Raw genomic sequence first — 13,975 nt, forward strand, 5'->3', positions numbered from 1 at the left:
CCCCATCTTTATCATCTTCATAAGCAACCCCATGTTGGTTCCACTCAATTCTCTGATGCTCATTCTCCTTATAGTAAACTCCATCATCTCCATCATAATAATTTTCATTCATATGATGACAAAATTCTCCATCCTCACATATTTCATCCCTAGAAGCATTCTCTCTCTCTCTCTCTCTCTCTTCAACCCCGTCCTCGAATTCTCTCTCATAGTAGCACATGTCTTTCTAGCTCATTCTCGGATTGGTTCTCCTCTTCATCAATCTCCACTTCTAACTCATCTTCATCATGATCATATTCAAGTTCGTTCCCCTCTTCTTCCATAATCCATTCTTTCCCACGACCTCTCTTTTCATCCCACTTCTCCCTATAGTTCAAGCCGGCTAATCCATTTGAATAGTTACTCACCTCGAATGACATATTACATCCCACCATGGTTGAACCACCAACATCTCTCCCATCATCATAGCCATCAATTTCCACACCACGAGTGATTTCCGCATTCTCCTCAAAGAGATTTTCAAGCCCAAAGTCACTCTCCCCCTCTTCAAGGATAATACCTTCACTTTCCTCTAGTATACAAACGAAGTTATGCTTAAGGGGCATTTATATCAAACACATGGGGAGCACCCCTTTCAACATGAGTTTCCCCACTATCCTCACCTACAAACACTCCTTCCTCCTCATCCATACATGAACTCACATTCTCATTCACAGTATCATTATCAATAAACTCACAATGGGAATCTAATTCACAAACAACATCAAAGACATCCAACTCCTCGCTAGTAATAGGATTACCCACAACCTCAATATGAGAAATTGAAAGTTTAGGATTTACCTCTTCAAGTTTGATTTCGATCCGTATCATTTCTCGTATAAGATATCATAGTCCATAGTACCTCGAACATATCGTAGAATTCTTCGAATAGATTATAAATGAGGCTTCTTCAGACTCTATATAAACCGACTTATCATACTTACTCCATATGATATATCTAGCATCGTCAAAATGAGATAGATCATACCAACTAGTTGTTTGCATATGATAGCATCCTCCAAGTCCTTTCTTTCAACAGAACATAACTTTGTGTGCACCTCTATTGGAGTCGTAATAGGCTTGCATTCCAGCATCCTAAACTTCTCCAAAAGATCTTAATTTTAAATTTTACTTATAAAGATTGAATTTATATGTTAAAGTATACAAATTTATATAAATAATTAATTAATATTGTTAAAATGAGGATTGTGGTTATCGTTTGTTTGTAAAATGAAGGACTTTTGTGTTGACATATGACCAATTTTACCGTTGATAACTTCAAAATATAAAATTTCAAGAATTAAATTTATTTAGCACCATATTTACCATGAAACCACATGTTCGATTTTTCAAAATCATAATTTTTTGAGTCATCTCGCTAAATATTAACTTTCTCATTCATCACCAAACAACACTTAAATTATCTTAAAACTATAAAATTGAAGAATTAAAGTTGCTTAAATTTTTTAAAAATTTTCTATTTTAAAGTTATTCACGGTCAAATTGGTAGTATTAACCCAAAAATCATTGGTTTTGCAAATCGACGACAATGTACAATCCTTGTTTTGATAAAAAAAAATCACATAGCGTCATCTGTGAATGAGTGTAACTATATAAATCTTTTTAGAATTAACCCATTAATTAATATTTTATTGGTTAATTGTAATGTGATATCGAATTATTTGCGAATAACATGGTACATGGAGCCTATGATAAAATTTCTCAATAAATTAACGAGGTGTTTGTTAGAGGAGATATAGGAGGTGAGATAGAGATAAAAAAACGAGTAAAGTTATCATATGTTTGTTTTGGAGATAGGAGAGTGAGACCATAGAAGGATAAACCTCTTATCCCACTAAAGTTATGCCTAGAGGGGGTGATATAAAACATGAGGATAACTTATATAGATGGAAAAGTCTAATTTGTCGCTCAAATTTTATTATTTATTCCATTTGTCAATATATTATTGTAGTATCAACGTGAAATAAAATTAGTTAAATTTAATCTATCATCTTAAATATCTTAGTTATTCCATTGTTGGTATTTTGAAAATTTAATACAGTTTTAAATATTTCTCAAGTTATTCTATTTTTTGTATTTTGAAAATTTAATACAGTGTTCCAAGTATTTCTCAAGTTAGGTATTAAATCTAATTAATTCCAGTTCATATTGATACAACAATAATACATACATTCTATTTACATTTAGACAGGGGTAATATAGTAAAATTAATCATTTTATCTTTATCCATATCCTAAACATCAAACATAGGACAATAAACTCTAATATCTTATTTTTACCATTCTCCGAATTTTTTTTATCCTTATCTCTATCTCAACCTTTATCCGCATCTTTATCCCCATTGAATATCAAACTCCCTGCAATTAAAAAAATATCACCGAGCCCAGTGGCTACGCCATGTAACGGAGGAGGGGGCAATTACCCCTTAACATTTTAAAGGCAAAAAGCATCATTAGACCCCTGATCTTTCATTTTTTGGTTCATTAAACCATTGATCTTTTATTTGGATACATTAAGTCACTGATCATTTATTTTTGGTCTCATTAATCCCTTCATGACCAAATTAGTAAGTTGTGAACATCTAATTCTGTTAAAAATACGTTATTAACTTAATCTGTATTTAAAATTATTAAAAAAATATTTTTTATAGTTTGAATTAAAGTTTTTACAGTTTTTCTATAGCCACGTTATACATCCAAAACTGCTTTCAAACAGTGAAAAATACAAATTTCGAATGCAGGTGCAATGAATAACAGTTTGTTAGCTGAATTAGATGTTCACAACTTACTAATTTGGTAATGAAGGGGTTAATGAGACCAAAAATAAATGATCAGGGGCTTAATATGTCCAAATAAAAGATCAAGAGTTTAGTGAATCAAAAAATAAAAAACCAGGGGCCTAATAATGTTTTTTGCCTATTTTAAAGGCTTAATACATCAGTTGTACTCAACTTGTCCAAAAAAAACTTGATTGATCCTCTAAATTTACATAGTGTCTTATTAGCTGCCTAAATTTGCTTAAAGTTTCATGATTAAGTTCCTAAATCTATAAAAACGCCATAAAATATACAAAACCGAAAGTTAATTTGTTTTAAAAACTTAAAATCACAAATTAGACCTTTATTTTTTAAGTTTTGATTTTTTTTACGGATTTAAACAAATTGCAATATATGCCACTTTAAACAAGTTCAAGGGGCAAATGAATCACTGTAAACAATTTTAAGGGGCAAATCGGTCATTTTAAATAAATTCAGGTGGCCAATAGATTATCTCAAGCAAGTTGATGGGGATAACGAGATACCATCTAAGTTTAGGTGGTCAATCGAGCTTTTTGGACAAATTCACGAAGCTTTTGATGCATTAAGCCTTTCTTAAAATAATAATTATTATAAAATTAAATTAGTATGTATTGCTCTGGTAATTTTTACCTGGTTAGTAACTGAATTTGGTCGACTACCATTAGATTTAAGCTTATTAAAATCTTATGGTGGAGATTAAAAATTTGGATTCACGCCTTCTAAATCTAAAATTATCGTGTATTGCCTCCTCTTATTTTTGGAGAACTAGACTTTATTTTATTTTTTATATTTTGTTTTCATGTGACAACTACCGGATTAGTATGATGTTTGTATTGTGTCAATTATCTAATTAGTGTTAAATGAGTCCATTCTAACCCAATTAAAAAATATTCGCCTTATACATATGTTAACTTAATCGGTTAGTGTTAATTTTATTTTATGTTTTCAGATCACATATAAATTTATTAGAGAAATGTACAAAAATAAATCATTTAGTTGAACTATTTTTAAACATAAACTATGTGGTTTAAAAGTTGACAAACATGTATTTTGAGATTGATTTCAGGGGCGGAGCCAGAGGGAGCGGGAGGGTCGGCCGACTCTTCGGCCCGCCGAAACACCCTAAAAGGGGTGGTTTCGGAAGCTCCGCCCTTAAGTTGCCATGGCTGGGAGCCCCTCCAGCCATGGCCAATGAGAAGAAAATGGGGCTAAGCCCCATCTTTTGTAAGATAAAATTCTAACTATCTCTAAAATTCATATCTCAAATCTCAACCCTAAATCTAAAGATTATCAGAACAAAGAAAACTTGAGAGAGATTAAAGCAAGAAATGAACACTGGGAAGATTAAAGAAAGAAATGAATAAAGTTGGTTTTTCCGTGTTCAAGGAAAAAGACGCATATGAGAGAGAGGCTGGGTTTCTTCCTTTTGTCTACTAAATTTCTCTTGTTTATATTCTTCTTTTATTTGTATTCTAGAAACTGCTTTTTTTATTATTATTTCTAATTGTTTGTATTCTACTACCTTTTAGTTAGTAATTTATATTGTAGCTTTTTTTCTTTTTCTTTTTTGTTTACATGGTTGTTTTTCAGGCCTTTTGTTTACATGATTTATTTTTTTAAGGTAAAAAATATAATTAAGCCCTTATACTTTTACTGTTTTAAAAATTAAATCTCTGATTATTTATTTTTTCATATTGAGCCATTGATCATTGATTTTATTATGGATTAGATGTTAGGGATAAAATTACACCATTTTAGACGTTACGGGTAAAATCGCTCCGTACCCAAAACGTAAGGGGTACTTTTGCACCTTAACCCTTTATAAAATGATATAAACTTACTTTTAATGTTTTAATTTAAGATCAATTTTACTTTCACATTATCAAAAATTTGAATTTGTTTTTTTTACTACTACGAATTAAAGCATTGGGTCATTATTAAAAAAAAAATTCATGTAGTAAAGCCTCTCCGAACTTCCAACCCTGGCTCCGCCACTGATTGATTTCGTTAGTAAATACAGTCCAAACTGAATAGTCAGTATTTGACTGTATTTGCTAAAGGAACCAACTCCAAGGTACTTGTTTGTCAACTTTTAAACCATATAATTTATATTTGAAAATGACTCAAACCACATGATTTAGTTTTGTACTTTTCCCAATTTATTATGTATCTACCTTAATTGTAAATTTAAAAATATAAGAAAATATATTAATGTTTCTAAATATTTTATGTCATTTGGATTAAGAGGTTAATCTTGACTATCTAAAAGTCTATCATATCATGTTATGTTCATATATAATGTGGTTACAAATCACATCTAATTTTAAATTCCTCTATAAGTTACCAGCTTTTACTCATTTTTTTTATCATCTCTATTAAAGATAACATGTAAAAATAGTTGTATTCATAAGTAATAATTATAATTTTATTAATTATTTTAATTAATTAAATTGAGATATAAAAATGAGAAAATGTGATAATAATTTTAAATATTTGCGTTATTTCGTGTCATTTTCGAATTAGAAGACAACCCTAACCCAACAAACCAAAAAATTTACATATCAATTTCGTATCAATCCAAAAATTACATTGTAGCTACTAAGCTAAACAGTGGTAGAACCATATTAAAACACCTTTCCACAAGATTTTGATTTGACAAAATCATTTAAGTTTAATCCATGATTAAGAGACAATTAAATTTAAGTGCTTTGATTTAATTGTACTAATCTGTTTGTTCAATATTGAGTATAAACATAAATGCAAAAGGAAATAAAAATTAAGATAGGACAAAGTCAGCATGAAAACACAACACAAGATGAGTGAAGAGCAACTCAACACAAGAGAAGATAAGTTATCTTCAAAACAACAGCTTAAGAATGAAGCTGATCAAAGAAGCTGAGTGGAACGGAACTCAGCATAAAAGAAGTCTGCTTCAGAACTAGATCTTGCAGAACGAAGCTGACCATGAAAGCTGAGTGAAAAAGAACTCAGTATGAGAATTGGTGACAATCAAAGACAATGACTAGCGAAGTGAAGCTGAGTGATCTTCAAGACAGCATGAATGATCTGTTAGCTAAAAGACAAATCTGACAACTGTCTGCACCAATAATTGAAGCCTTGGAATTACGCAAAAGCCAAATTCTGAGATGCATGGGTCAACTGTTCGTTGCTATAAGACAAACTGCCGCAAGAAGACAAAACCTGTGGGAAGAAGACAAGCCTAACATCTGAAGAAATCAGAAAACAAGATTGGCCTGCACATGTGAAGCTGACCAGAAGGTTGTCCCCCAAAAGAGCCGTTTTGGACTCAACGGACAAATCAAATTCAAATCATTTGATCCTCAAAATACAACTATAGAAGGACAAGCAATCCTCTTGGATCATTGTCGAATTATAGAAAATACAAGAGAGAAAAATACAAGCTCAAAGCACTAAAAAACAAGAAAGAAATCTTACACCAACTTTCTATTTCTGTGTAAATGCTAGATTGATTGTTTTGTAATCATCTAAAGTGTTCTTTAGCTGAAAAAGAGCAAATTGTATCAATTGTGAATTGAGAGTATTGTGCTGAGTATTTGGTTGTAAATACTCAGTGGTAGAGAAATCTAGGTGCTGGGTTGTAAAATTTAGTAGGAGTTGAGTAGACGAATAGAGGAAGGTACTTTTGCATATTCAACTGCTTTGTAACTGGTTTGTGCTCTACCTTTAAAGAGCTTAGTATTGGATTCTAAAAGCCCGGAGAAGTCTGGGGACTGGACGTAGGCGGAGAGGCCGAACCAGGATAAGTGATACTGAGTAATTTCTAACTCTCTTAAGATATATATATATATATATGCATGTGTTGCTTGTTATATTTATTGAAACACCTTTCCACAAGATTTTGATTTGACAAAATCATCCATGATTAAGAGGCAATTAAATTTAAATGCTTTGATTTAATTGTACTAATGTGTTTGTTCAATATTGAGTGCAAAAATATATATATAAAGTAAGACAGGTCAGAAGTCAGCATAAGCCAAAAGCTGAGTGGAACGGAATTTAGCATGAAAGGATAGAAGCTGAGTAAAGTAGAACTCAGCATCAGAAGCTTCTTTCAAAGTTGCCAGAACAAAGCTGACTAAATTAGAAGACTCCTTCAGAATTGAATAAAAAAGAACGGAGCTGACTAAGAAGGAACTCAACATTGAAGTTGAACATTCGAAGATAATGGATGAAGCTGAGTAACAGTCAGGACAGCATGAAAGATTCGTTCACTAAAGGACAAAGTCTGCCAATCTTCTGCACCAATAATTAAAACCTCGAAAGCACACAGAAGACTAATTCTAAGAATCATGGGTCTGTGGATTATTAGTAAAAGACAACTGGCACAAAAAGACAAGTCTGATGCAAGAAGACAAAACCTGACGCCTGAAGAAAACAGAAGAAGGGAATGGCGGAACAGTCTGAAGCTGACCAGAAGCTGTCTCCTAAAAGAGCCGTTTTGGACACAACGGCTAAATCATCTCAAATGATCCAATCTTCAGAATTTCATCTATAAAAGGACAATGGTAGTTCTTGGATCATTTGCCCAAGCATCAAAAGAAAAATACAAGAGAGAAAATTCTGAAAGCACTCAAATACAAAAAGATCTTACACCAACTTTTCTATTCTCTGTGTAAATGCTAGATTGATTGTTTTGTAATCATCTAAAGTGTTCTTTAGTTGAAAAAGAACAAGTGTGTGATCAATAGGAATATTGAGAGTGTTGAGCTGAGTACTTGGTTGTAAGTATTCAGTGGTAGAAAAATCTAAGTGATGGGTTGTAGTACTTAGTAGGAGCTGAGTAGACGAATAGAGGACGTACTCTTGCATACTCACTGCCTTGTAAAGGGTTTGTGCTCTACCTTGAAAGAGCTCAGTATTGGATTGAAAATCCCAGGAGGAACTGGGGACTGGACGTAGGCAGAGAGGCTGAACCAGGATAAGTCGTGCTGAGTAATTTCTAAACTCTCTCTCTCAATATATATATATATATATATATATATATATGTGTGTGTGTGTGTGCATGTGTTGCTTGTTGTATTTACTCAGCTTATAAATTGTTAAAACTGAAACTGAGTAAATCTGAGTGCTAAGTTGGAAGCTGACCTTTCAAGTGTCAATTCCCAACTCTCAAGTCAAGCAGTCTTAGTCATCATAGAACTAAAACTGTCTGACTAATCAAACGCCCGTGCTGACCAACACGCTGAGTTATCAAACTCTTAAAACTACATTAAGTCAGCATAATTAAAAGCGAAAAAGTTACATTAGTTCCTAACCCCCCCTTGGAACTAATTACTAGGGACCAACAAGTGGTACCAGAGCCTAAGCTCACTACTCAAAGATCTAACAATCTTGAGCTGATCCCGAAAAATGGGTGAAAATAGCACTCGTTTCCTCCCAGGAAACCAAACAACACAGATACTCCCTGAGGGATTATCAATCACTAGACCTCCCCTATTCTTTGGATCTAATTATACATTCTGGAAGAATAGGATGAAGAACTTTATTCAAGCCACAAACATGAGTGCATGGCTTGCAATAGTTCAAGGTCCACATGTACCTTATAAAACTGTTGATAATGAGAAAGTTATCAAGAGTGAAACTGAGTGGACAGAGGATGACCTCAGAAAATTACAAAATAATGCTTCGGCTATCAATATGCTTCACTGTGCTCTAGATGCTGCAGAATACAATAAGATTTCAGGTTGTGAGTCAGCACAGGAGATCTGGAAAAAGCTGGAAGTAACTTATGAAGGCACCAGCAAGGTCAAGGAATCCAAAGTGAACCAACACGTGTGATTGTATGAGCTGTTCGAGATGACTGACAATGAGGACATATCAGCAATGAATGCCAGGTTCACCAACATAATAAATGAGCTTAAAAGACTCGGTAAGAATTTCACTGAAGAAGAACAAGTGAAAAAGATCTTACGAAGTCTTCCCAAAAGCTGGCAAGCCAAGAAGACAGCTGTAGAGGAAGCTCAGGACCTGACCACATACAAATATGATGAGCTGATCGGTTCCTTGCTGACCCATGAAATCTCCATGAAAAACTTTGAAGCTAAAGAAAAATCTGAGGATAAGAAACAGAAATCACTAGTGATGAAAGCTGACTCCACAAAAGGTGAGTCAACTGATGATGAGGAAATGGCCATGTTTACTAGAAAAATGAAAAAGCTGTTCAGAAGAAATGAAAGAAATAGTAAGCGGCCATACAAGAGAGGAGACAGATATAAAGCTGAGTCCAGTGACACCAGATACAAAAGGATAGCTCCAAGCCTGTCACATGTTATGAATGCCATCAAACTGGGCATATTAAGTCAAGCTATCCTAATCTGAAGAAAGATAAGAATGGAAGCAAAAAGGCAATGGTGGCCACGTGGAGTGACAGTGATGAGTCAACATCATCTGAAGCTGAGCAAAATGAAACAGCCAACATATGTTTCATGGCAGATGATAGAGCTGACCAATCTCAATCTGAGCAAGCCGACCTCTCTGGAGATTCTGAGCAGGAGGAAAACAACAATGAGGTAACATCCTTACTTTTGCTTAGAAACAAAATGGTAAATACCCTGAGTGACTTATATACACTAACTAAGAAGTGTAACAAAAGGATGAAGGCAGTCAGCAGGCGCTGTGACGAGATTGAGGAGGTCAAGCTGAGTGACCACCGATATCTCCTCCAGGACAACTCAGATTTACATACGAACATGCAAATCTTACATAAGTTTGTCACGGAGGTTCAAACTGAGTCAAAGAAACTTAGAAAGGATGTCACAACTTTACAGAACTAAATAAAAGGTTCAACTAAGAATAAACCCCATGCTGAGTACTCAGGTACTGGTCAGCATAAACAGTTTACTCAATGTAGCTGTTGTGGGAAGAAAGGACACACAAAAGCTGTGTGCTGGCATAACAAACAGACTGTCCAATGTGACTTCTGTGGTAAGAAAGGTCATACTACCAAGGTATGCTGGCATGCTCAGCACAACAATGCTGACCACACTCAATATCACCCTCAAAGGGTAACTATGTGTGGCTTTTGTGGTAAAAGTGGCCATACTACAAAAGTATGTCGTCACAAGTTGAAATATGACTTTGCACCTGTTTACACTAACAAGAAAGGACCCAAAAAGAATTGGGTACCTAAAGACGAATAGTTTAAAATGCAGGTCAGCTTGACATGCGTGGAGAAATCAAAACTCTGGTAGATAGACAGCGCATGCTCAAGACACATGACAGGTGATGAAACTCAGTTCATCACACTAGAGCTTAAACGAGGAGGTAGTGTAAGCTTTGGAGACAACAAGAAGGGCAAGATAGTTGGCTCAGGAACTATCGGAGGTAACCCTAAAATTGAGTCAGTCTCCTTAGTTAAAGGTCTCAAATATAATCTTCTAAGCGTAGCTCAGCTTTGCAAGAGTGGAAGGAAGGTTATATTTGATGATACTAAGTGTCAGATACTCGAGGGAAAAACAAATGATTTGATTTTAACAGCCCCTCGTGTAGAAAATGTTTACATGTTGAGTTTGGAAAAGGAATTTTCAAAAAGTATATGCTTGGTGTCAAAAGAGGATAACTCCTGGCTATGGCATAGGAGACTTGGGCATGTCAGCATGGACCTCCTTGCCAAACTAGCTAGAAAGCAATTAGTTGAGGGATTACCCAAATTAAAGTATGAAAAGGATCAACTTTGTAATGCTTGTCAGTAAGGTAAACAAATTAAAAAGTCATTTCATAGCAAAAAGGTTGTCTCAACCAAAAGACCATTGGAATTACTACATTTGGATCTTTTCGGACCTATCCAGCCACTCAGCATGGGAGGTAAGAAATTTTCCTTAGTTATTGTAGATGATTTCTCTAGGTATACTTGGGTCATCTTGCTGAGTAGCAAAGATGAGACATTTGAGATGTTTACCACATTAGTCAAAAGACTTGAAAATGACAAAGACCTAAGAGTAGCTCACATTAGAAGTGATAATGGTGGAGAATTCAAAAACCAATTGTTTGATGAATTCTGTGAAACTAATGGTATTGACCATAATTTCTCTGCCCCTAGAACTCCTCAACAGAATGGAGTTGTTGAAAGGAAGAATAGGACAATAGTAGAAATTGCTAGGACAATACTGAGTGAAAATAGGCTTCCAAAGTATTTTTGGGGAGAAGCTGTCAATACAGCATGTTATATATTGAATAGGGCATTGGTAAGACCTATATTAAAGAAAACCCCCTATGAACTTTGGAAAGGACGAAAGCCCAATATTGGGTACTTTCGTGCCTTTGGGTGTAAATGTTTTATACTCAACACTAAGGATAATCTGGCAAAGTTTGATGCCAAAGCTGACGAAGCGATCTTTTTGGGATACTCAACAAACAGTAAAGCATATAGAATTTATAATAAAAGGACCCAGGTAGTAGAAGAGTCAGTCCATGTAGATTTCGATGAAACTGACCCTGCAGGAAGAACAACTCAACACACAGAGGAAGAACCCAACTCAGCTCCTGCTGACCAGAATGGACATGCTGAGTCATCAGTACAAGAACTGACCAAAGGTAAAATCGAAACTGAAATTACCTTTGCTGACCAATCTGTCCCTGCAGAGATTGTAAAAACACCTGTTCCAAACAACTCAACATTACCCAAGGAGATAAAAATTCCAAGAGGACATTCAGAAAAGTCCATCCTTGATGATGCAAACAACAAAGTAATGACTAGAGATCAACTTAGGAAGTTCCTTAGCAATGTTGCTTTCGTATCAGTTCATGAACTAAAGAACTTTGCTGATGCTGAGCATGATGAATATTGGATCAATGCCATACAAGAGGAGCTTGAAAATTCACGAGGAATGAGGTATGGGATTTAGTACCTAAACCTAGGAATCAAAAATCCATAGGAACTAAGTGGGTTTTTAGAAACAAACTAGATGAACATGGAAATGTGATTAGGAACAAAGCTCGACTTGTAGCCCAAGGCTATAGTCAGCAAGAGGGCATTGATTATGGTGAAACCTTTGCACCAGTTGCTAGGTTAGAAGCTATACATATATTATGTGCATATGCTAGTTTCATGAACTTCAAATTGTATCAAATGGATGTTAAAAGTGCATTTCTTAATGGTTTTATAAACGAAGAGGTATATGTTAATCAACCTCCCGGTTTTGAAGATCCAAAATTTCCAAACCACGTTTATAAGCTTAAGAAGGCCTTATATGGCCTGAAGCAAGCTCCAAGAGCTTGGTACGAAAGGTTGACCAACTTCCTGCTGACCAGGAATTATGTCAGAGGAAAAGCTGACACAACCTTGTTCATTAAGAAAAAGGGTAAACATACCCTACTTGCACAAATCTATGTAGATGACATAATATTTGGTGCTACTGACGAATCTTTGTGTCAAGAGTTTAGCAAACAGATGCAGACTGAGTTCGAAATGTCTATGATAGGGGAACTCAGCTTCTTCCTTGGACTTCAGATCAAGCAAGGTAAGAATAGCATATTCATTAGTCAGTCCAAGTACACCAAGGAGATGTTAAAGAAATTTGATATGGAAGACTGTAAGCCCATATCAACCCCTATGGGTACTGATATTGTCCTATGCAAAGATGAGAAAAGTAAGTCAATAGATAGTAAACTCTATCGAGGTATGATAGACTCCTTACTTTATCTCACTGCTAGTAGACCTGATATACAGTACTCAGTATGTTATTGTGCAAGATATCAAGCTGACCCAAGGGAATCTCACTTAATTGCTGTAAAAAGAATTTTTAGATATTTGCAGAGCTCAGTTGATGCAGGTTTATGATATCCAGCTTCAAATGACTTCACACTCATAGGATACACTGATGCTGACTATGGACTGGATAAGCTAGAACGTAAGAGTACTTCAGGAGGATGCCATTTCCTTGGAAGCTGTCTAGTATCTTGGTTCAGCAAGAAACAGTCATCAGTTGCTCTGTCTACAATTGAAGCTGAGTACGTTGCTGCTGGAAGCTGTGTAGCTCAAGTTCTATGGATAAAGCAACAGCTTGAGGATTATTGAGTAAGAACTGAGACAATAGAGATCAAATGTGACAACAAAAGTGCCATTGATCTATCCAAGAATCCTATTCAACACAGCAGGATGAAGCATGTCAGCATAAGGCATCACTTCATCAGAGATCACGTACTAAAGGGTGAGATCAAGCTGACTTATGTACCAACAAATGAACAGCTTGCAGATATCTTCACTAAGCCGTTGGCTTGTGAACAATTTAACATACTAAGGGAAGCTATCGGTATGACTAATCCTCTTCAATAAATTCTAAATATTTGAATAAATGTTGAGTGATTGTCATGCTGACTGATATCAATCTAGTAACTACTGCACATTGAGCTTAATAGTCTATGCTGCGTAGATACAAATGTTGAGTAAATATTTTGTGGTGAGTAGATAAACATATTGAGTAATCACCTTATGCTGAGTGAATGTACATGTTGTGTGATGAACGTATGTTGAGTTACTAAGAGATAGGAAATCCATCTAGGTAGAATTAAACACTCAGTATCATAAACGATTCATATTCTGGCAAACTGAGTAAATGCCCACTTGCACCGATAAGCAATGACACATGTAACAAATCATACCTAGGAAAACACAAGTAATGATGAATACCCATGCGCCGAACCTGTCATAAATGACAGAATCTTTGTCGATTAAAGTCCCAAGATGAAAACGGCTAGTTCATTAATGACTAAAAACTCTATAAGTAGCGGAAGGATCCCCACTCATTCCTCTTTACGCTTACGATCCTCTGAAATCGAATTCTCCTCTCTCCCTAAATCTTAAAAACCTTCCTCGGTAACAATGGCTTCCGGCAAGAACAAAATCCCTAACCTCACCACTCAGCCTGGCCAAACCTCTGGCAAACCCACTCAAGCTGACCCCGCTGGTTCTTCGAGGCAAATCGAAAGGAATATGATCAAGGTCCATAAAAAGGTCAATAACTTGGAAGTATTGAAATGTAGATGGTTCTCTCCAGGTTTCGTCACTTCAGAGAAACCGTTCTGATAAGAACTCATTGAGCAACAAATTACTCAGCGCGCTCTATATGACTAAAACTT

This window comes from Euphorbia lathyris, chromosome 9 (assembly GCF_963576675.1).
Source record: "Euphorbia lathyris chromosome 9, ddEupLath1.1, whole genome shotgun sequence".
Taxonomy (NCBI): Eukaryota; Viridiplantae; Streptophyta; class Magnoliopsida; order Malpighiales; family Euphorbiaceae; genus Euphorbia; species Euphorbia lathyris.